Below are 24,645 nucleotides of genomic sequence, written 5' to 3'. Positions count from 1 at the left end.
GAGGCCCTTGAATATATAATGGGTGTGTCATTTTAAAGCCTGGTCTTAGCAGGCATTAAAAATGACGGGTAAAAATGGTGCAGTGAAATGTTGTAAATTTCACTGTACCATTTATTCTGGCCTCTCTGCACTGGAGCACCCCCTTGCATACATTACGCCTGGCGCAGGCAGAATGTGGCACACAGGGTCGCAAAGTGGCACAATACAAGCATTGTGCCAGTTTGTAAATATGGTGTGGCAGAAAAGCCACCATAGCACCATCTCAGCATCAAAAAAATGACACTATGGTGGTGCTGAGGTGGTGCAAGGGGCTTGTAAATACGCCACATGGTGTCTTATATTGTAAATATATCTCAACGTATAACAACAACATAGTTCATAAGAATTGTGCAGAGGGTTCCAGTCCTATACATATATCTCAGGTCGAAATAGCATAAAACATAAGCCTTGCACATGTCATACAAGGACTGGGATAGTAGCAATTAGTTCTGGTAAATATAAGGATCCATATGACAGGCATCATATCCCCAAAACGAAATGAATCATAACCACTGCACATGCAAAGCAACATGCTACACAGGATAATGGCAGGGCATGACATACAGCAGAGAAACCCCCACTTCACAATAAACTATCACGATGACAGGAACACATGCAATATGGTAACTTGTTGTGTACACTGAAGCTGGCGGTTGTCATGAGGACGAACCCGAAAGGTTGTATGGTGTGGGAGCACCCGCTGTAGGACCCCTCGGAGAGTCCTTGTTTGCCCCCCCCCCAGCATGGGGTAATTCAAAATAAGAAGGTGGGTGTGCTGCCTGTGTCCTTTTGTTTGTGCGGGGTGGCTAACCTAGAGACAGTACCTCCTGGTATGTAACTGCAGTCCCTGGGGGTTCCAGGGCTCCTTCCTCCACAGTGCGGCTTTGCGGCCCCAGGGTCAGGCACACGGTGCTCTGAGGCCCGGGCAGCCTCCTCTCTTGTGGTTTTGGGCTGCAGGCTGGAAAGAGAGTGGCACGGGTATGGCTCCTTCAGGCGTGCTCTCTCTGACTGTGAGCCTGCTTCTCCGTGCCCCACGCGGATGGCGGAGGGGCCTTGAAAAAGGGAATCCTGATGGTCGGCAATGCCACTTCTTGGCAACACGAGGGTGCTGCGCGATTGCACCTCTCTGGTCGGGTAGTACGCCACTGTCCCCTCGGCTGGAGGGAAGACCGTGCTGAACACTAATCCCCACCCGCAGATGAAGGGGCAGGAACCGGGTTCACCAGCACTGGTAATATGAAAAGCGTTTGCAATGCACTTTTATGGCAACCAAGGGCATGGCAGTATAAAGCGCTTCCTTTTGGTATGTGGCACCCATGAGACACCCAACCCAGTCTGGCAGAAAGTCTGGTTGGCCTCTCAAATAAATAAGTGCTCCTCATCTTCATGTGCTCAAGGAGATAATCAAGGGCAGGAAGCAGCGCTCGCCCTGTGCTGGGCTCCTGGAGAGACACTCAAGGGGGGGCACAGAAAGTGGCAGGCAGGCCAGCACACCAGAGCAAACAGTGACGGTTCCTTCTAGCAGTCCAGTAGTGCCAGGGAAGTCCAAGTCAGGGAGTACTGGCAGCAGGGCAACATGCAGAAAAGCAATCCTGGTGAGGCCTTTGTACCACCCAGCAGACATCAGGCAGCAGGGAAACAAACAGAAGAGCAGTTCAGATGAGTTCTTTGTGCAGTCCAGTAGTCCTTCTGACAGAGCTTCGGCCCCAGTTCCAAAAATGCTCTAAAGGTCATGGGGTCAGGCCCCAGTACTTATACGCAAAAAGGCCTTTGTTCAAGAGAGCCCTTTCAAGTGAAGCACAACACCCTTTCAATCCAGCCCTGTCTCCAGACATCAGTAGAGGGTGGACATCAGTAGGGTTAATCAGGTCATTGAGTGAGGGCAGGACACAGCCTATTTACATGTAAAATGTGAACAACCCTCCTTCTTCCCAGCTCAGGAAGACTATCAGTATGCAGATGCCTCTTGTGTCACACCCAGCCCCTCCTGTGTGATGGCTCTCTGGAAAGTATGCACCAAGTGGAGCTGTCACTCTGCCCCAGATGTGGATTGGGGTCAGGCTGCAAAGCACTAGAGTTATAAGCAAACATACCAAACATGTCCATGACACTCCTTGGGGATCAGAAATCACCACTTAGACTTTTTTAAGGGAATTTCCAGTGCAAACGTATGAGAGGAGCAGCTCTCACAGTACTGTTTGTCACTACTAGGACATGTAACACATAAATATATATGTCCTACATTTTACATACACAGCACTCTGTCCATAGAGCTGTCTAGGGCCTACCTTAGGGGTGTCTTTGGTGGAGTAAAAAGGGAGTATAAGACTAGGCAAGGGGTTTGACTTGCCAAGTCAGTGTGGCAGTAAACTGCACGCATGGCCTGCAATGGCAGGGCTGTGATACGTTTGAAAGGCTACTTCTGCGGGTGCACAATCTGCGCTGCAGGCCCACTAGTTGCATTCAATATACAGGACCTGGATATTTGGTATACCATGTCACAAGGGGCTTACAAGTGAACTAAATAAGCCAGAAAGGTGTAAGCCATTAATACCAAGTTTTAGGGCTGAGAGCACATGCACTTTAGCACTGATTAGCAGTGATAAAGTGCCCGAGTCCTAAATCCAACATAAAGAGGGTCAAAAAATTAGGAGGAGAAAGGCAAACATTTTGGGAATAGCTTTGCAGAAAGGGCCATTTTCATAAGTCTCTCTAAGTTTCCCCTTAGTCAGAGTACCATGGATCGGTGTATAAAGCAGCAATGGTGCAGCAATTATTCTCAGAGCCACCTGAGCTCTTGGTTCAGGCGACCATCTTCATTACTATTTACTGGCATTGGATGGCACAGATTTTTCACCTATTAGGAAAAGAGCTTGTCTCCTTGGGTCACTGTGCAAAGAGGGTCAACATATTTTTTAATATTTACCCACAATGAGTGATCACCAAGGAAATGGAATCACTGATGTGTACAGTAAAGAAGCCAAATTACGCTTACAAACCTGGTTTGCAAATACTGTGAGTGTTGTAATGAAGCAACATAAATTTTATACCCAAACACAGAAGCTCACCAAATCATGTGATGGCTTTGTGGCTAGATTATGTGAGTTAGCAACTACCTGTCAATTTGGGCAAAAGACAGGGGTGTTGATTAAATATTAACTATTAGTGCAATGCCACAGTAAAAAACTACAAGAACGACTGTCATCCACCAATAATTCTTCAATTAAAGATGCCATAACTAGAGTCAAGGTGGAGGATGAAAAGTATATGAAAAAGATGCAACGGATTGCACTTAAGAATGTGGGTGAAGTGGCAGAATGTCATGGGAACTAGGATCAGATTATTGTTGTGGGGAGGAAACTATCATTTGGTTCTCAAAATATCAAATCTAAAGGTGGAAGTTTGAAAACAATATATGCAATGACCTATGCTGGTAGATTTGCTGCTGGCTCTTGCCACAAATGTGTCAGTAATTCCCATCTGGCAGATTCAAGAATCTTCTATGCCATCGGCAAAGAGTGTGGGAAATATATTAAAAGGATGCTTTGCCACAATGTGCAAAAGAACGAACAAGCCACGTTCCTGGTGGTTGAAAGAAATGAAGAGATAGAACACAAAATGCTAATGGTTGATGCTAGTGGAGGATGTGAAAAGGAAAATCTGTTCCAAAGCACTGCTTAATATCATGGTAAAGATGTCTCATGACTGGTGGACTCAGGATCACTGATTACCATAATACTAAAACAAATATTTGATTCATTAGTCTTTAAAGAATACTCAACTCAACCGATGTGATTCTGAAACGATATCAGGGAGCAAACATAGGTGTGATATTGTTTGTTCTCTCAAGAATTAAATTCCAAGGAAAGATAGTTGGAAAAATCTATGAAGCATATTCTGGACCACTCATACTAGGTTGGTCACATCAATAGGACTCCCGCATTATAGTGAAAGTATGGGCAGTTAATTAAGTGATGGTGGTAGAAGATGAAGTGGAACTGAATGCTGTGTTTAAGGAGTTCCAAATTAAATTTGAACATAGACTAGAAGTAGCCCATGGGTACTTGCATAAGATCATTGTGAGAAAAGATTCTGTACCCATTAGGCATGTTGCGAGGAAGGTCCTTGTTGGTCAGAACAGAGGTCAAGAGGATTTTGGATCAGATGATTTAAGACAAAATAATTTAAGCAGTCGAAGCTGTTGATTGGATCTTACCAATGATGATTACGAAGAAGCCAAATGGTTCTGTGTTGACTTATGCAGGCTCAACAAGAATATTGTCACCAACCGATTTCCTCTTCCTCTTCCAATCTTTAATGAACTAATTTTGTTGTTGTCTGTCGGTGGATATTTCTCAAAACTGGTTTTGAGGAGTGCATACCATCAGAATATGCAGATATGCATTATCCAATTACAATGCATTGGACAGGTTTTATCACCATTGATGGGGTGTTCCAATTCAACAGGTTACTGTTTGGCTTGTACTCATTGGCAATCATCTTCCTATGATTCATATCATATGTTTTGGAAGGTTATCAAAATATAGTGTTTTTTCAAGATGATATATTGATCTTTGGAAACAGCATTTCCACTCACAATTAAATGTTATATGAGGTTTATGTAATATTGCCAAGTCTGCTTTTATCTAACATAAAGAAAATTATACGTTTTTGGTAGAGTAGGTTGAGTATTTGGGGCACCGCCTCTCGGGAGAAGGAGATAATCCCAAATTGAATTTGCCTTTTTCAAATGATAACAGAAAGGCAACCAGGGACAAAATTGGTTCCTTTAAGGATGTGGAAACTGAAGGAGTGTGGGGAAAGAAAAAGGGGAACAAGTGTTTTGATGAAGAGGTTCATCAATGCGGGAGATGGAGTAAAGGTAAAACTGGTGGGTTTGGGCGTGGTTTATTTAAGTACAAGGGACCGTACAGAGGAGCATACAAGGTGGAAAAGGTAGGGAGTAATTGGGTGAAGTTGGAAAACAGTCAGACATGGAATTCAAGGACAGTTAATTTATTTCAGAAAAATGATAAAGATCCTATTCAGGTTAAGAAGGAGGAGGAATGTAGTGGTTGGCAATGAAGGTCTGTGAATTTGGAGAACATGGTGATGTTTGTGGAAGCGGTGAGGGCATACGTGAGGTAGGCGTGGAGAAAAAAACATGTCACCAATACAAATTTGTCCAACTTAATTTAATAAAAAATAAGGTTCATTGTAAGGGAGCAACGCCAACTCGACATCCTCCAGCAACCGCCCTGCAGCAACTGCCGCCCGCAACATTCTCCTTGCCCGACCATTCCATCCCCACATTCTAAACCCATTGTAGCTATCGAACGTTCCTATCACCACACATCTTCCCCCAAAACAAAAACAAACAAAAAAACTCTGACTAACACAAAATTACGAATGTTACCTTGAATAGCGATATACCAATTTGCACTTTGCAGGAGCTACATTTCTTTGTCTAACCAGATTAATAATATTCACATTACATTACTATTGCTCAAAGTCCCATGACAAGTTCTTGGAGATGCCCAGGCAATCTCTTTTCCCTTTGACTTCGTCGAAGAGGTATACCATTGGTGGCCAAAACACACTTGTTTGCATTATGACCAGAATCAGCACATATATCAAAATGAATATCAGGATCCACAACTAGTTGCAACTCGGAATCACTTCCCAGCAAATACCCCTCTATTTCATTGTCATTTTCACGCATATTGACTACTTCACATAGACTCACATTCTGCAGATTATGGGGGTGATTCTAACCCCGGCGGTCGGCGGAGAGGCGGCGGTCGGACCGCGAACAGACCGGCGGTCCAAAAAATGGCATTCTGACCGCGGCGGTCACCGCCGCGATCGACCGCCACTTTCCCACTCCGACCGCCACGGCGGTCATGACCGACGGGCTGGAGTTTGCGCACTCCGGCCCGGCGGTCGACCCAAGACCGCCAACCGCATCATGTCCCTGCTTACCGCCGCGGTTTTTGGCGGTCGGGAACCGCCATGCGAACCATGGCGGTAGGCACTATCGGGGCCAGGGAATTCCATCCCTGGCACTGATAGGGGTCTCCCCCACCCCCCACTACCCCCCACGAGTCCCCCCCCCACCCTCCACCCCCTGCCACCCCCCAGAGATGTTACAAACCCCCTGCCCCCCCCACCCCGACATGCACATACACGCACCCCGACATGCACGCACCCCCAACATGCACATATGCACACCCCCTACACACACACATACACAACGGGGGCACATACCCGCACACATACATGCCAACATGCGCACCCGCCGAACTACACACATTGCCCATAGGCACAGCAGCACCCCCCGCCCGCATGCACGCACTCACACACCCCCTCTACACACCCCCATGCACGCACACATCACACAACACCCCCCCCCTCCCCTCACGGACGATCAACTTACCTTGCGTTGGTCCTCCGGGAGGCGACGGGAGCCATAGGGACGTGACCGCCAACAGAAGACCGCCAACAGAAGACCGCCACACAGAAATGTGGGTCGTAATTCTGTGGGCGGTGTTCTGATGGAGTGGCGGTGGAGGTTGACCAGTCTCCACTTTCCCGCCGACCGCCAGTGTGGCTGCTGGCGGTTTTCCGGTGGAACGCTCCCAGCGGTCGGAATACGCGCCGCGGCATACCGCCGCGGTCGGCGGTCTTTACCGCGGCGGTAACTCGGCGGTCTTGCGAAAAGACCGCCAAGGTCAGAATCACCCCCTATGTATCTTACCATCATCAAGCTTGACAGCTCCGTCAAATGCCTTCACTATTTTAATAGGACTTGATCAACGGGCTGCCCCTTTTTCTATGAACCCAGGGTCCCTCACACATACATACTGCCCTGCAACGTTTTTAGGCATGGTTCTCCTTCCGTTCACTCTACTCAGCACATGACCTTGGTGTTTTAGCACACGTTCCCTAATTAGATCATCACTGCTCCTTTTTTATATTCTTTAACCACCTGGAACTAACTTGGAAGAGGGTTTCCTTCCCCTTAATAACTCAAATGGGGTTTTCCCTGTCACCGAATGGGGCGTAATTCTATGAGATAGTAACATACTCTGAAGAGCCTTCTTCCATGACAGGCTAGATTTCAGAGCCCACTGTATGGCTTCCTTAACTACCCTATTGAACCTTTCAACTTGACCATTTCCCTCTGGATGATATAATGATGCCTTTAGGTGATTCACACCACAATTTTTCAAGGACAATTTCATTTTACTAGATGTGAGCTGCACGCCATTATCCATTACTAGAGTCTCAGGAATCCTTTCCCTGGAAAACACATCCTCTAAAAAGTTGATGACCGCATCCTTGGTGACATTGCCAACCATACGAACTTCTGGCCACTTAGAATAATAATCAATAAGGACAATGGCATATGCCTCTCTGGATGGTAAGGTGGCAAAAGGCCCCATAAAATTAATCGCTACCTTCCGCCAAGGTCCTTCAGGGAATTTGACCATCTGCAAAGGTACTACCATTGGTTTGACAGTCTTGTCACTTGCCTTGCATGCATTGCATTCCCTCACCCAACGGTCCACAATAATATCCACCCCTTGTCACCAAAAGGTTTCCTTAATTTTCCTTCTGGTACTTACTATACCACCATGCCCCTCATGTCCTAACCTGACAATAAGTTCATGTATGCCGTAAGGATGTACTATTTTATCGCCTCTCAAGACGATGTTATTGCATATGGATAACTCATCCTTGATCTTCCAAAATGTACTACATTCCCCTTGAAGCTGCCGCTCAGATGGCCACCCCTTCATAAGAAATTCCTTTACCTTTACTAATATTCCATGTTTTTGCATTTCCTTGATCCACTTATCCTCAGAAAACTCTAATTCAATCCCATGATCTTCAATAAATACCAGATCGTCATACGTAAATGCCACATCACACTATATATCATCTACTTCCTCACAATTCTGATACGTCAAAGGCAACCGTGATAATCCATCTGCCACCCGATTATCTTTCCCTGGCAAGTGCAGAATCTCATAATGGTACATTTGCAGTTTTGAGGTGAGTCTTGCTAACCAGGGGCAAGATTTCTCCCACCTCCAGGACTCAAGATATTTACCCAGGGTTTGTGGTCTGGTCACATCATAAATTTGCGACCCCACACATACATTCTAAAATGTTGCACAGCCCAAGTCGTAGCTAATATTTCCCTTTCAATAACAGAGTAGTTCCTCTCTGCTTGTGTTATAGTACGGGATGCATATGCGACCACGCCCTCATTCCCATTCTTTTTTTGTGACAAGACAGCACCAATGCCATACCCACTAGCATCCACAGAAATTATACAATTTGCATCGTCATCAAATGATCTTAGGTATGATGCATTTACAATTTCTTTTTCAAGTGCTGCAAATTCTTCAGTATGTCTTTGTCCCCAGCAAAACGTTTCATTTTTCCTTAATAGCGCTCTAAGATTCTCAACCTTGGATGTGTCATTTTCTACGAACCGTGCGTAAAATTCTGTCAACCCTAAGAAGGATACCAACTGTTCCTCGCTCTTGGGTTCTGGAGCATCGCAAATGGCTTTTACATGGCTAATTTTTTAACAAATGCCATCCTCTGAAATTATGTGACCCAAATATTCCACATGTTGTTTCCCAAATTTGCATTTTTGTTCTTTCACAGTTAATCCATAGTCCATAAATGCTTGTAGAACTTCCCTCAATATGCAATTGTGTTCCTTTTTATCCTTCCCAATTAACAATATGTCATCCTGAAAAACGTTTTCACCAATTATATTTGATAATACTCTAGATAATTCCCTTTGGAACGCAGCAAATGCACTGGCTAAACCAAATGGCATCCTTTTGTACTGGAACAAACATTCAGGTGTTATGAAGGCTGTATAGTGATTAGAGGTTGGATCCAGAGGAATTTGATGATAAGAGCTAGCTAAATCAATTGACAAATACATTTTAGCATCACCAATGGATGACATTAATTCTTGCAGATTTGGTAACTGGAAGGCATCCACCCAAATAGCATCGTTCAAAGAACGTAAGTCCACACAAAGTCTCAGATCGCCATAAGATTTCAAGAAAATTACAATTGGAGATACCCATTCAGAACTTTCAATTGGTTCTATAATGTCCCTTTGACATAAATCACACAAAATGTATTTTAGTTTCCCTCTGTAATTCAACAGAACATTTATTAACTTTTGCCTCACAGGTATAGCATTCTCTTTTAAGATTATGTTATGTTTAACATTTTTCAGGTTTCCTAACTCACTGCTAAAAACATTTGGAAATTCCGCCCTGAAGACAGAATATGTATCATTTGTACTTTTAGTATTACCCTCACCCACTGCATACATGGGTGGGTCAGCTTTAGGGTCAACTCTCACTCCGAGTTCAGTCATGTGTGGCCAACCTAAACTCATAACTCCTTTTTCTGCTATAAGTACATTTCTTAAACTTATTTTTCTGGCAAATCCAATTTCAGCTTGCACAGACCCCACAATAGAAATTTTCTTACCAGAATAACTACATGGGCTTGAATTAGTATTCTCTAACAATCTACCAGGCCATAGTTTGTCAAACAACCTTCTCCCCATTATGGTATACCATGCACAAGAGTCCACTGTAGCTTTGACCTGTATTCTATCTATGCTTAATGTACACTTTGGCAATTGGACATTGTTTGCTTTGCTGTTCTCACTCTGCACACTTAATACCACCTCACACATTCCATACTCAAGCTCCTCACCATTAGGATCCTCCATGATACAATTTACTTTTTTTTGCACACTTGAGAACAATGTCCTCGCTTCTTACACACATTGCATGTCTTTCCAATGGCAGGGCACAATTTAGAATTAGCTAAATGTGTATTAGCTCCACATCAAAAACACAATATCCCTCTAGTTTTACCAACCGCAAGATTCTTTTTTGCCTTACCACTCTTCACACTCCCTACAGCACATATGATACCATTGTCTTTATTTTCATTCCTCACTGCCTGTATACATCTCTCAGTAATCTCAATTCCTCTTGCCACTTCTATCACATTTTTTAAAGATAATTCACCGGAACAGCATAGTTTCTCTTGATTTTGTTTTATTTAGTTCTCATCAATAGCTGGTCCCTTAATACTTGGTCATATGTCATGTTTTTGAACGCACAAGTTACAGCAAGTCTCCTCAACACTGCCATTTACTGGTCAATTGATTCATTTTCTTCTTGCCTTTTTGAGTAAAACTTATATCTTTCCATGACTACGTTAATTTTCCTACCATATCTTTTTTAGAACTGTTTGAGAGCACATTTATACACATCTTCCTCATCAACATTGTCCAACCTCAGCAGATTTTTAAATTCTCTAAGATCTATTGCACCTAGTCTGTGCTTTAGTAAGGACAAATGTCTTTCAGGTGTACATTCCCCATCCTCTAGTACTTCCACATATGCCTCAAACAAATCCAACCACAATTCCAATGGAATAGGTGGATCTCCATGCTCAGCTAACAAGAAAGGCGGTGGTTGAATGCAAGCCATATCTATCCCACTGTAAGAAGTAAATCAAATATAACTCCACGTGTAGCCACACTTTCCACTGCCCTGAGTATGTGCGTGTGGCCAGTTGTGTAACCCCTTAAAATAATTATTATCCGGGTTTTGGGTGTGTACATCACCGAACGCGCAGAGTCAAAGTAAATGGTTGTACCAATTGCCGTACAACCCAACTGACGATTGCTGATCCTTCAGTAATTAAAGGTGTGTACGTCACCGAACGCGCATGATAGAAGGGAAAGTCGGAGTGAATATCCTTATCGGTTGCCGTACAATCAAAGCTGTAAAAAGGAATCCTCCCAAACAACAAAGATGGCCGTCAATACATAATCTTACGTTTTGTCTGTAGACACTGGGGCTTGTTTTTACCCAAAATGCACTTCACTGTACATGTCAATAAGGCCTCGTGCACAGCTCCACACGATAATTTCACTTCACTGCACGCATCAATAAATGCTTGCGCACAGCTACACGCAGGAGTTTCTCATACCTGCACTTCCAAATCGTACTCTTTGAACAAGTATGATCACTACCGTGGCAAACTGGCTCCTCTGATCTTTCCTCTCCTTCCGGTAAATGTTTTTTGTTTATGAAGTTTGCTGGCAGAATCCAAGCGCAAAGTAGACACAGAGGTATGTGACTTTAAAATGGCGTTGCTCCTCTCCCGCTCGTCGCCATTGTGGAGAAAAGAACGTGCTACCAAGACTAATTTGTTTCCAACTCAATTTAATAAAAAACAAGGTTTGTCAAGAGGGAGCAACGCCAACTCGACATCCTCCAGCAACCACCCCGCAGCAACTGCCGCCCACAATGTTCTACTTGCCCAACCATTCCATCTCCACATTCTACTCCCATAGTAGCTATCCAACATTCGGATGACCAGAGTAGGTGCAATTGGTGTCTCTAATTCTTCTTCTAGTGGAAGTGGTGTCATTGTGGGATGGGTGGTGAGGTCTTACAGACCACTGGGCTGTTTTGGAAATTTTGTGTGTAGTTGGTTTGTTTTAATTTACTTCTATATCAGAATAAGGTCCTGCTTGCAGTTTGGATTCTTTCTTTTGTGTTTTGTGTTAGTGTCTACTTCTTCTGGTTGGGGATATGTTTATCTGTGTGTTTGCGTGTAATCTGTTGTTGTTTTATATGTTTTATGTTGTGAGTTGTGATTGTGGGTTGTTGTGTTTGGGAAAGGAGGGGAATGTATATTGTGTAGTATTGACAACTGCATGCTAGGTACGTGTGTATTGATATCTAGAAATGTTCACTATGTAACAGAATGTCATCACTGTGTTCATGCTAGTTGATTTTTAAAATGTGTTGTGGTAGTTGCTATGTGGTGCCGGGTCATGGGTGTCATGGGGTTTTGATGCAGATTAAACTTTATCTACTAGCAACATATACTAGTGTCCTGATCTTCATTATCACTGTTCTATATTGTGCTAAGGAGTTTACCACCCACAAACGAATGCATGAACATCAAATATCAAGACTGCCTAGTCTGGAATCCATCTCGTATCTCTATTCCACCACCCTACGCTTCCAATCTTTTTATCACCCTAATTTACTCTCTTTTTCATCCTCACTTACTCCCTTTGTTACCGTTTTCCTGGCATTCTATTATTCCTTCTTCCTCCCTTTTCTATCTTTCTCTAGCTTTGGGTCAAAGTCCACCAATTAAAAAAAGTCACAGTCCTCAAAAATGAGGGCTGATACACAATCGTGGCAATGGCCAGCACATATGAAGCACCGTTCATGATCCTTTTCACATTTTATTTCACAGACTGCTTGCTGTAATGTATTGTATCCTTCCTCTTTATTTTTCTGATGTAGAAACTGCAGTAAACAGTGACGAGCCATATTTTGGTAAATGTTTACCTCTAAGCACTACAAATTGGTTATATTTCATTGAACTCTAACGTGGTGCTTCTACTACTGACAAAGACACCATCTTGGGATCATGTGCAATCAGGAATGGTTTCAATATGTAGTGGAGCTTATAATTTTTGGCATGATTTCTAACACTGGTTATGATAAACATTAATTCCTAAGCAACTATGGGATTGTAACCTTTTATAATTGTTCATCAAAATACAACCTCCTTTCAGCTTTTACTCAATAGGTCGAGTAACATTTTTTTTTACCTCCTTTCACAATGGCCAGGCCAACAATGCCAGTGTGGTAAAGCCACCTATTCTTGTAGACGAAGGACCTGAGTTGAAGTATAGTGAACAGTGTAGTCCATCGCAGATCAGACGGAGCACCCTGTCTGCCAAACCCTTGGTCTGCCCACCTTATTTAGAGATGGGCGGACCATAAGTGTTCTATCAAAGGAGCCTTTGTTAACTCAGTCAAGGGAAAGCTTCCTCCAGGAGTCTGATGGAGTAGGGACCATCAGAGCAAGGATATTATACTGCCCACTCTGTCCAGGGTGGACAGTGTAATAGCTTTTTTTTTATTTCCATTACTGCCAAGAAAAACTGGTGATAAGGGGCAAAAAAAATAATTACACCCCCCCCCACCCCAACACACACACCATGGGAGTAGACTCTCGGTGTGCAGGTGTCATTAGGGTTTTTTCTGTTTGTCTTTCAGAAACAAACTCCAACAGTTTGTTTCTAAAAAGCAGGTGCTTTGGAAGCGTCTGATAGGCTGTCAAAACCGAGAGCAACCATCCACCAAATATTTTGTACATTGAAAGGAACCCCATGGCAACAGTTTATTTTGATGTACAGAGATGACTACCAGGCCACTGGTCATCTTTAACATTTGACAGATCATAGCTCATCAGGATAGTGGAGGTAATGCACTTGCCAACGCTGATGGACAGAGTACCGTCTGCCAAACGCTAGGCCTCAAGTTGGTTGGCACGTTTCAAAAGATGTGGCACATAAAGAAACAAAATAGCAAGCACTTTGATGCAAATGACATGTGTTTGTTAAACGCTACTGCTGAGAAAACCATGTTTTAAAATTATGTTTAACAATAGAACAATTTATATGTTTACTATAAAGTCGGCATAAGATTTTTTTTATCACGAATGTCTGATTAATGATCTGTTTATTACGTTAAGATGGGCATAATTGTTGCCTGGTGCTTTTGCTTTGCTCTTTTCCTGTTATATTTAAAATTGCACGTTTGTGTGTGTGGAGGGTACCTGCCTTTAAATGTGAATTATAAAAGCCCGATGCTCGCGCCCTCCTGACACCAATGCTCTGCCTACTCTCCTTTGTCCTGTTATTAAGTCTAACAAACCTTTTCGGGTGGTGTAGCACGTTTGCATGTGAGAAACAGTGGTGTAACAACGGGGTTGAGAGGGGGAGCTCCAGGGGGCCCCCAGGCACTGTCAATGGGCCCTCTGGCCTGAAAGGTTTTAAGTCCTTGGGGCAGGGCCGACTTTAGGGCAATGCAACCAGTACTTTGAGTTTGGTGTGGGTGCTGTGTTTAAAAATAACTTATGGGTTTAGAAGCACTGAATATGCTGGTGCATCCAGCAGTTTTCAGGCAACAATAAAAATGTCAACATAACTCTGGTGATTACTGATACTGCTAGTGTCAGATGCGAATTTTGTCTAGGGGCAGTTTTTACTCTATATAAAATAGCGCAGAGGGATAATGTGCCTGCTGCAAAGAACACGTACCATGCAGATCACAAAACTGTGATTGAACTACGAATAACGCTTCAAAAAGAAATGTATGTTAGAGAAGGGCTGTGGAGGGGTGAGGGGGGGCATGGTTGCAGAGTGGTAGTGAGGGAATTCGTGGAGAAGGAGGTCTTGGGGGGTCAACAAAAAAAGACTGTGGCATATGGCACCACCAGCGCTAAACCAGCCCTGCGTGGTGGGCCCCCTTCATGTATGTTGCAGGGGACCCCCCTCAAGATTTGTTACGCCATTGGTGAGAAAGCAGCGTACACTGTTGTTACCAAGGTTGTACTTGTTGTTTGTACAGGAAGCTTGTCCTGCTGCAGCCAGTGCAGAATGTACATAATATGAGGGGGAAGCCTGTACTGATGATGGACATGCTGTACCTTCCTTATGCATGCTGTATGACATGAGTGTGCGCTTATATTGCACTGGTATGTATCTGCTCTGCGTGCAAATGAAGCTTGCACCGAAGCTTCCTATGTCACACCAGTTCTGTGTTGTGAGAGTGTGTGCAGTTTGCACTATTAATCAAGACCTAAAGTGGGGCGGGTCCTGCCGGTGCTCGGCATGGGCAGTTCTAAAAATAAGGTGCCGAGATGGGTCCCTATCGGGCTCTCCATTTTTGCCCTCACCTTCAGAGTGAACACAAACCTTAACTCAACAGCAGTACCATTCTTTACTGCCTCTGATGTAACTTCAAAGAGATTTGGTATAGTTATTTCACAATCTCACCATTTCAGAACTGAAGCATTTTCAATATTATATCCAACAGAGCTATTGCTGTAACTTTTTTATCTTCTGCAACTAACAACCATTGACAAAGCCAATAGTCCTTGCTTGTTTTAGGTGTAATGTCATTTGTGCTATATATCTGGATACAATAAAAGAAAGAAGCAGCAAAATACTAGTTGGGCAACATACTATGCTAAGGAAAGATGTTTAGATCACGTGTTTTTTCAAGCCACACTTTTAATTACATAGGCCACGTCCCTCACAGAGAGCCCCTAGTTTTTTCATTCCACTTAAAGCCTTGCTATGAATGGTCTTTCTGAAGTAGTATGACCACCCCTCCATACATTTCAGGAACCATCTCATCTCTGTTTTCCATGATGATCCCTATTACGGGTGGCTTTTGTCCATTATTGTGGGGATTGCAGCAAGCTGTGCTGCTCCCCTGCTGAAACTTCTGAGTCCTGCGCAACTACCTGTTGGGGCAAGCTCCCACTTCTCTCAGTACAAGCGCAGTCCCTTCCCGACCTTACACTGACCATCAACCAGCCGATTGCCATTCTGGCTGCTGACAACAGACCAATGTCAGCATATGCTGGGCCTCCTCCTGCCCTAGCCTAAGGCAGGGCATTCTGTTTTTATCTAGGGCCTCTAGCATCGCACCAGGGGCCAAGCCCTTGGGAAAAGGGCCTTGGGAGAGGGTCTTACTTTCCAAAATATCTTCCATAGACTTCAGAATCTATGTAGTGCAGCGCAGAGCCTAAGTTGTGCAGTGGGATAATGTACCTGCTGCAAAGCACAACCTATACCATGCAGATAAAACAAATGTGTTTTTATGTAGACGGCTTAGTGGGTTACTGCTGTTGTTACATGGTTCCTTTTTGTTACTTGCAGTTGTTTTTTCCCAATCTCTCGTTATTCTAAGGTTTCTAAATAGAGTTCTTCAAGATAATAATGAATACTTTTTTTTTTTAAAATTATATTTTATTAACTTTTATTATCTTACATCTGTTTACTCTCTCATTGCAACATCTTGTATTCACTGTACATTTCTCTCAGACAGTTTGCATTTACAATTCGTACTGCTTTTAATTCTCTACTCAAATCCTGGACCTCGTATCTGTCCTTAATGCTTTCATCAATCCCTGACTCTGGTGTGATTATCATATTTACATTTTGTGTTACATTACTCGCCGGCCTGTGTTGCCTTTTGGGATCCCGTAAGTCAGTGGTCAACTTAGTTCTGTTCTGACCCATAACTTGGATGAGATACTAACAATAAGGGAGAGAGAGTGAAAATGTAAAAAGGAGAGCAACGGAGTTGAGAGGGCAAAAGAATAAAAATTAAGGTAAATAGACCAACGAACTAATGGTCAACATAGCGGCATTGTGTGGGTGGGACTTATTACTGATACCATAAGAAGGTACTGGAACATAGGAGCATGAGAGGGAGGGCCAAGCCCCGGGCGCACCAGCGTGCAGATAGGCAAGCCTCCACCTACTTTATCCCTCCCCTCTATTGGTGGTGTATAAAGTTGCTATTCGCGCGCTTCTGTACTACCTCAGTCAGTGCATTTTGATTGTGTAAGTATTCGTCTTCAGGCCCCCACTTGGGAACTTTCCCTTGTGTCAGCTTCATGGGGTGTGCTACTCATCCCTTATTTCTACCTTGGGTGCTGTTGCCCTCTTACATAGATCTTCCCAGTGTGAGACCAGGTCTTCCCATTCTGGGGCAATGGGGACCTGTCAGATTCCTCGTGCTTCTTCTGCCCTCAAAACCTGCAGTTCGGCCCTGGACCATTTCAAAACATCAACTTTCCAGTCAGTCTGTGAGGGGCTGCTCGGGGCCTTCCAGCCCTTCGCGATTAATCTTTTATAAAGTTCAAGGGCTAAGTCAAGGAATCTCCCTCTCACCTTCCCTTGCAGCGCAGCCGCCCTAAGTCCCAGTAAGCACAGATCAGGTGTAGGCGATAATTCTATCCCTAGTAACTGGGCCAAAATGGCCATCGTCTCTCTCCAACCCGATTGAAGCTCCGGGCACCCCCACACCATATGGTCAAAGTCAGCATCTCCCCCCCGACATCTCGGGCACGTCCTCCGGGTCCCCCCGTATATCCGGAACAGTCGGTGTGGCGTCAGATATGTCCTATGAAGGTAGTTGTACTGAATGTACCTTAACCGTGTGTTACGCGAGACCACTCGGGGATAAGCCAGTGCCTTATTCCATTCTGAGTCAGTTAATTCCCTCCCTATCGTGTTTCCCCACCTTTCTCTCAAGGATCGTAGAGGGTCCAGCATGGCCTCCACCTGAGCCCGGTATATCCTGGCGACCGCATGGGGTTCCGCCCCCATTGTCATCAGTAGGTGGAGCACCCCGTGCGTGGCTGGCTCTGCGTTTATCGTATCCCAATGGCTTTTCAGGGTGTGTATTATCTTAGCAAAGAGTAAGAACTGACCCCGGGGGACCCCCTCCAACAGTATGTCAGCGAATCCCTTCAGCACCCCCTCCTCGAAGAGTCCTCCCACTGTCTCAATCCCCGCGCCAGTCCAGGGGCCCGACCCCAGTTCTTCCGAATCCTTCCCCCCGGGCCCCACCACCAGTGCCGCCAACGGCAGTGCTGGAGAATATGGCTGGCCCACTCCCACTCTTTTTGTGCATTTTTTCCGGCATGCCAATGCGATCTTTATCATTGCGCTGTTCTCAGGAAGGGCTATCTTCCTGCCTGCCATATGTGCCACTATCCTTGCCGTACCTATTACTCCCTGTGCAGTCCTACGGTCTAGGTGTCCCTTGCCCGCTTGCCAGCCGGCCACCCACTGTAGCTGGGCCGCTAGGTAGTATGCCTCGAAGTCAGGAGCGCCCAGACCGCCCATACGGGTTGGTCTACAAAGGGTCGTCAAGGCTGTTCGTCTGCGTCCGTCGTCCCACAGTAGTTCCCTGAGGAGAGTATTCAGGTCGCAAAACCATGTCGGTGGGATCAGTAGTGGTAGGTTGGCGAAGTAATAGAGGGGTCGGGGAAGCATAATCATTTTGGCCAGTGCTACTCTGGCCATTATTGAAAGTTTTAGTGAACGCCAAAACCCAACCGACGATCGTAGGGATCTAAGTACCTTACCTAGGTTACCGTCTCTGAGATCGCTCATCTCGTGAAATATTTGGATACCCAGATACTTGAAGGTCCGTGGAGCCCAGCTCACATCCAGCGGGCACTCCACCGGGCGCGCGGATCCCTGCCTCATGGGGAACACGTATGTCTTCCCGCGATTAAGGCGTAGTCCCGAAACCTCCCCAAAGTCCTCCAACGCCTCCAAAGCCCAGGGAAGACCGTTAGCTCCATCCCTGAGGTAGATCAGGATGTCATCCGCATACAGGGAGACAATATGCTCATCCGGGCCCCATTCAATCCCCTTACCCACCCCCTCTCCCCACAACTGGGCCACCAGGGGTTCAATCGCTAATGCAAACAGCAGCGGGGACAGAGGGCATCCCTGTCGGGTTCCGCGAAACACTGGGTTCGCGCCCGAGATTATCCCGCCCGCCCTCACTCTAGCCGTTGGAGACGAGTACAGCAGGTCCACCCATTTAACCCATTTCTCCCCAAGGCCCATTTTTAACATTGCTGCCCTCAGGTAGTCCCACCTAATCGAATCAAAAGCCTTTTCGAAATCCACCGCTAGTAAGACCCCGGCAAGGGGCTTCAACTCATCGGGCATGTACATTATTGAGAAAAGCCGCCTGAGGTTCAGGGAGGTGCTGCGTCCAGGGATAAAACCATTCTGGTCAGGATGTATCAATGTGGTCATGAGGGGGAGCAGCCGGTTGGCCATAATCTTGCTAAGTATCTTAAAATCACTGTTTAGCATCGATAACGGGCGGTAGTCAGCCACCGATGCTTCCCTATTGTTGGTTTTGGGGAGTGGCACTACCAGTGCCTCACGCAGTGTGTTAGGTAGTTCTCCACAATTCCACGCCTCTGCGTACATGTCCGCCAGCTCAGGAATCAGCAGGGTTTTATATTTTTTGTAGAAATCCATGGGGAGCCCGTCCGTACTGGGGGTCTTCCCAGGGGCCAGTTGTGTTATTGCCTCATCTATTTCTTCCCTAGTCACTGGCCCCCCCCAGGCTGTCTCTGACCACCGGGTCTAGCACTGCTAGAGGGATCTGTATTAGGAAATCATCTAGAGACCGTGTCTCCAGTTCATTAGGTCTTCTGTACAGGTACGTATAATAATCCCTGAATGCGTCATTAATAGGGCCTGGGTTAAGTCTGCGGTTCCCCCCTCTGTCCAATACATTCGTGATAGGCTCATTTTCTCCGCTCGGACGCACCAGCCATGCCAAGAGCTTCCCCGATCTGCCCTCCTCTGATTGTAGGGACGCTAGGTATCTTTGCATGTCAAGGCATCTAAGCCTTTCCTCAGTTTGGGAGTGTTCTCTGCGGGCGCAGTCGTATTGTTCATCACCTTGTGTTGTTGGGCCTTGTCTCAGTTCCCCTTCGTGTATAATCTTCTCTAGGGCGGTTAGCTCCCTCTCTAGTGTATGCCTCACTCCTGCTGATTGCCCAAGGCAGAAACCCCTCGTCACCACTTTAAGCGTCTCCCATTCCACGGCCCTAGAAGAGGTGAATCCCTTGTTAGTCTCAATGTGTTCTGTCAGGTGGCAACGGAGCGCTTCCCTGTACGCCTGGTCCTCCAGTGCCGCAGGGGCCAACTTCCAAGAAGGTATAGGGGGTCTGTCCTGTGGCACCCTCAGTGTTAACAGTAGTGGGTTGTGATCTGATATTGTGCGGGCCAGGTATTCAGAGTGGGTCACGCCTCGAGCCAGACCCGCAGTGCAGACTACCCTATCAATTCTGGTGTGTACCCGATGGAGGCCTGAGTAAAATGAGTAGTCCCTAATGACCGGGTGTCGCATCCTCCAGACATCCACTAAACCCCAGGTGCTCATCCACTCCACCAGCCTTTGAGCTATCTTAATTGATGTCGCCCCTTGTAGCGGCGGGGTGGATCTATCCATATCTATGTCCAATACTGCGTTGAAGTCCCTGCCTATTAGTACTTCCCCAGTGCGTTGTCGGGTGAGGTGTCTTGATAGGCCTGTCATGAATGAAGTCTGGTCCTGATTAGGGGCATAGATGCAACCCAACACTAATGGGGTCCCATGCAGTTTCCCCTCCAATATCACAAACCTACCATCTTTGTCTATGTTGGAAGAATCAACCGTTAGGGGGACACCCGCTCTTATCCAAATTAGTACGCCTCTTGCATAGGCTGAACATTCTGTGGCGAACACCTGCCCCCTCCATCTACGCCTTAGTTTCTCACTCTCCCCCGGTGCCAGGTGGGTCTCCTGTAGCATTGCTATCTGCACTTTCCTTCTTTTAAGGAAGGACAGGATTCTGTGTCTTTTGGCCGGAGTGCCCATCCCCCTGACATTCCAGGTTATGAAATTGTAGTCAGCCATTTTAATCCTGTACTCTGGTGAGAACGGGCCCGGTGCACCCGGGGCACCGGCCGAAGTCTCCACACGCCTGCACCCCTATAGTGTACTGACGTCACCACCCATCTTGCCGACTGAACTTGTATCTGTAAACCCCAACTCCTCATCCCCAGGGCGCCTCCGGAACTGCAGGGGGCCCAGCAAACTGTGCAACAGTGCAACTTGTTCAAAAACATAACTGTCCTATTCGCCAGCCAAATCTGCAGGCGAAAGTCAAGTCTAGGGGGGTGGCCAGGTCCGGAGGGGCCACATGTTTACTCACGGTGTGCCAAGTCCCCAGGTGCTGCTACTGTTCTGGACTATCAGAGTTCGTCTGCCGTTTGAGGTGTCACTCTCGGGGCACAGGCCAAGCTCCCCGAATCTCCAGCGGAGGACATCATTGTGTCGTCAGACTCCACCTCAGAGCCATCTTGGGGGGACGTCTCTCCACCCACTCGGGCCGCCGCCTCAAGGGCTGCCTTCCTGCCCGTTTCTCTTTGCGTTTGTGTTGGCGCTAGTTGAGGGCGATCCCTGGGTCTCTTCCCCCTCGGGGCTCGGCGGGGCCTTCCCGCACTGGATTCCCCACGAGTGGATTGATCCGTGTGGGACCCGTGCCTCTCGAGCCACTCCAATGCCTCCTCTGGGGATTGGAAAAATGTGGATTTCCCATCCATAATCACTCTTAGTCGTGTTGGGAATAGCAACGAGTACTGGATCCCTTTGTCTCGCAAGGCTCTTTTTACCGCTAAAAATGAAGCTCGTTTGTTTTGGACTTCTAGTGTAAAGTCTGGGAACAGTGTCACTTCTCCGTTTGCCACTCTGAACGGGCCCGTCTCTCTGGCTTTCTGTAGAAGGATGTCCCTGTCTCTATAGTGTAGGAGCTTAGCGATTACCGCACGGGGCGGCCTGCCAGGGGTAAGGGGCCTCGCCGGTACTCGGTGCGCTCGTTCCAGTGCGTAGAAAGGAGTCAGGCATCCAGGTGCGACCACCGTGCTGAGCCACTTCTCCAGAAATTCCACCATGTTCGACCCCTCTGACCCCTCCGGAAGGCCCACCACACACACATTGTTCCTTCTGTTTCTTCCCTCTGCATCTTCAGCCCGTTGTTCGAGTCTTGTCACTCTGTCAGTCAGGGAAGCAACCTCAGCCGTCGTGTCTTTCTGTCTTGGCGCGATGTCTGCCAGTGAAGCTTCTGTCGCTTTGACTCTGTCCACCAGCTTATGGTGTTCCGCCCTTAGGAGCCCCACCTCAATTGCCACTTGGTTGATGTTGTGCTGCAATGTTGACTTTGTGTCCTCTATTGCTCCCAGTATCTTGTCTAGGGTGTCTTGTACTTTGGTTTGTGACTGACTCTGTGTGTCCGCCTCTTCGCGCCCAGCAGGCGTCATGTGGTCCATGGCTCTGTACTTGTGGCGGCCCTTGGGGGTCATCAGACCGGCAGGGGGGTGTACCACGGTGGGCACAGCTAGCAGTCCGGTCTTCTTTGTGCGTTCTGCTATTGGTCTGTCCCTCCGCTTTGGTCTCCAAAGGTTTAGTTCCTGTCCGCAGATATCCCCAGATCGAGTTCCAAGCGCCCCGCCGGCTAGTTCCGGCATCCAGTCGCGGAGACAGTGGGTTCCATGCCCGTCTACGGTTGCCGGTTGTCACCCCCTTCGATGGCGTGTCCCTTGCTCATTGCTCCTGCCGGGCATATCCTTTTTGCAAGCAGGATCGGGCGCTCGCCTCAGCCTCTGTCCGACCGTCTCCCTGTGCAGGGCATTCGTCCGTTCCCCAGCGCTTGGTCCTTTGCTGTAGACTCATTTTGGTTCGCGCACAGTGGCCCCATTCAGGGGTCAGTGGTGCTCCCAGGCGTTCAGCCGCTTTCTTAGTTTCTTATTTTGGGCGGACGCTTTCCCCTATTTTGTTGAGTGGGCCCCTTTCAAAGCGGAACTTCTGTGGCCCCAGCCCCCCTTCGGGAGACCTCTTAATTGGCCCCCACTGGAGCCGGGGTGCCGCGGGTTCAATATTGCTCTCCAAAGTTCTGATCGGGCCCAGGGCGTCCCGCTCCAATCGGGGCTGGAGGCCTATGACCGTTTCTGTTTCCCTGCCTCCAGATAGGCATTGTTCTTTGGGATGGGGCCCCTCCGTGGCCTCCCGCACTTGCCAGGCATCTCGGGGGTCCTTACCCCGGCTGTTGGGCCCAGGCGCGGCCGCCGCCACACACGGGCCTCCCGATCCGATCCCAGGGCGGCCCGCCGCTTCATGCTAGGCTGCGGTCTCCCAAAGGGGGATGGGCCGCAAACCTCTTCGCGCGTCGGGCAGCCCGCCTCTGTCCCTCGCTCACCTCAGTCCCGCGGTGAAGGATCGATCGCGCCGGCAACCCATCGGCAGTCCGCTGCTCGTTCTCCGGTGAGAAATAGCCCTGGCTGGCACGTTTAATAGGATTTTTGGCGCCGGCCCATCCGGTGCCCGAGAATTAGACGTGCGCCATGCTCGGCACTTTGGCCACGCCCCTAGATAATAATAATGAATACTTATGAGTAAAAACAACCCCAAACACTAAGTTATGTTGTAAATCCTGAGTTTGTATTTCTCCAGACCAGGCACTCTTAACATAGAGGTGAGCAAGCAGATGAAAGTTCAAGCCAGACTCGAGCTTGAAGCCTGGCTCTGGCTCAGCTTGACGTCCCATTGGAACATCAAGCCCAAAACGAACTAAGATTTCATATGAGTTCAATGACAAAGAGGTAAAAACAAAGCATTAACATCTGAGGTAAAAAGGAGAGACAAATGGATAACCATTGAGTGACTAATTTGTAAAAACTGAAACCGCAAAACCTTGGTTAAGAGCGGCTTCCCTTTCTCCAAATTGTGTGGTCTTAGGCAAATATTTTATACCTACTGTGTTTAGTTTAATAGGCTATTATCAGGGCCACTATAATGATTCAGTAGGGGAGGGGTCGATTATGCAACAGGGTTGACTAAATTATGCAGCTAGAAAAGGCAAATTATGTGGCATAATGTGGCACATTCTATGATAGTATTCATTATTTTGAGGTTTTTACACTTGTTACCAATCTATGGCCATACGTTGTACTTCATTTGTGCCAGTTTAAAACCCAATTTAGCAATAAGCAACAAAACACTCGGCAGTCAGACTTTGCAAAGCACCTTCCACTGCGCCACAACATGTGTCATGCGGTTTTAGTAACTTTTGAAGCATTTGAGCTAGAAACAGCAGTGGCACTGACTATAATGTTGCTTTTCATAGCAATCTTGGCCCTAAATGGAGTTCACATGACAACTGTCTTGCCTCTTAGTCACCAATGGCACTGTCGCCAGAGTGAAACGGGGGCATGAGTGGTTCTAAGTTCATATTTGTAAACTATCACTTTTAACATGTGCTTCTCAGTGCAGTGCTAGGATGTAACATATTCTTGTGAAAGCTTTCACTTGTTAAAGAAATACACTTTCTTGCATTATGATGTGACTTCATCAAATTTTTACGTGATATTTGTAGTATGATTTACATGTCAAACAATACCGTGGCTCGACGTGTGCACAGTCTCTAAGAGCCAAGCCGAGCCCTTACCGTGGTTCTGATTTGGCTCGCCATGTTAATTTGTTGGCTTGTCCACCTCAAGGCGTAGCTAACATTTCTGCACCCTCTGCAGTGCTCCAGGACCTGAGGCAAAAGCACTTCAAGAGATGAATGTGGGACAGACTAGAAGGAATGTATAGCCTACGAACAGAGGGATTTCATTTTAGAGTAACCTCTATTTCTGTAAAGTTTTTATTTCAGTATTAACAGCTAATGGAGAATGAAGAGCAGAATTAGAAATACCTGAAATAGCCTTACTGGTGTTCATTAATCTCAAGATCTTCTAGTGCCACACTGTAATGTGCCAGACAAATGCTCCAGGCTCGAACTTTGGCTGGATTTGTCTATCATTCTTTGAAAAAGTAGCCTTTTCTTAACAAACAGTGATTTCCTGTCTGTATGTACATATAAGTTATTTCAGTGGTGCGACCCTAGCCAAAAGGCAGCAGAAAGCTGTATAAGGTCCAAGACAAAATGTATGTCTGGACACCTGTGCTAAATCATTGAGAGGCATATTTACTAACATTTCACACAACACAGCACAGTAAGTGAAGTTGATGTGCTGCATTGCATGAAAGAGAAAGAGCAGAACAACATAAGAATTTCAAA

At 46.5% G+C, this 24,645-nt stretch overlaps 1 protein-coding gene across 3 annotated transcripts in view; it reads left to right on the top strand.

The window, feature by feature from the left end:
• Positions 1 to 24,645, top strand: part of IQCA1 (IQ motif containing with AAA domain 1) — a 692,773-nt gene that overhangs the window by 385,399 nt on the left and 282,729 nt on the right. The window lies entirely within an intron of this gene.

The sequence above is a fragment of the Pleurodeles waltl genome, chromosome 3_1 (assembly GCF_031143425.1).
Source record: "Pleurodeles waltl isolate 20211129_DDA chromosome 3_1, aPleWal1.hap1.20221129, whole genome shotgun sequence".
NCBI classification, from domain to species: domain Eukaryota; kingdom Metazoa; phylum Chordata; class Amphibia; order Caudata; family Salamandridae; genus Pleurodeles; species Pleurodeles waltl.
This window is presented reverse-complemented; position numbering and strand designations above follow the sequence as displayed.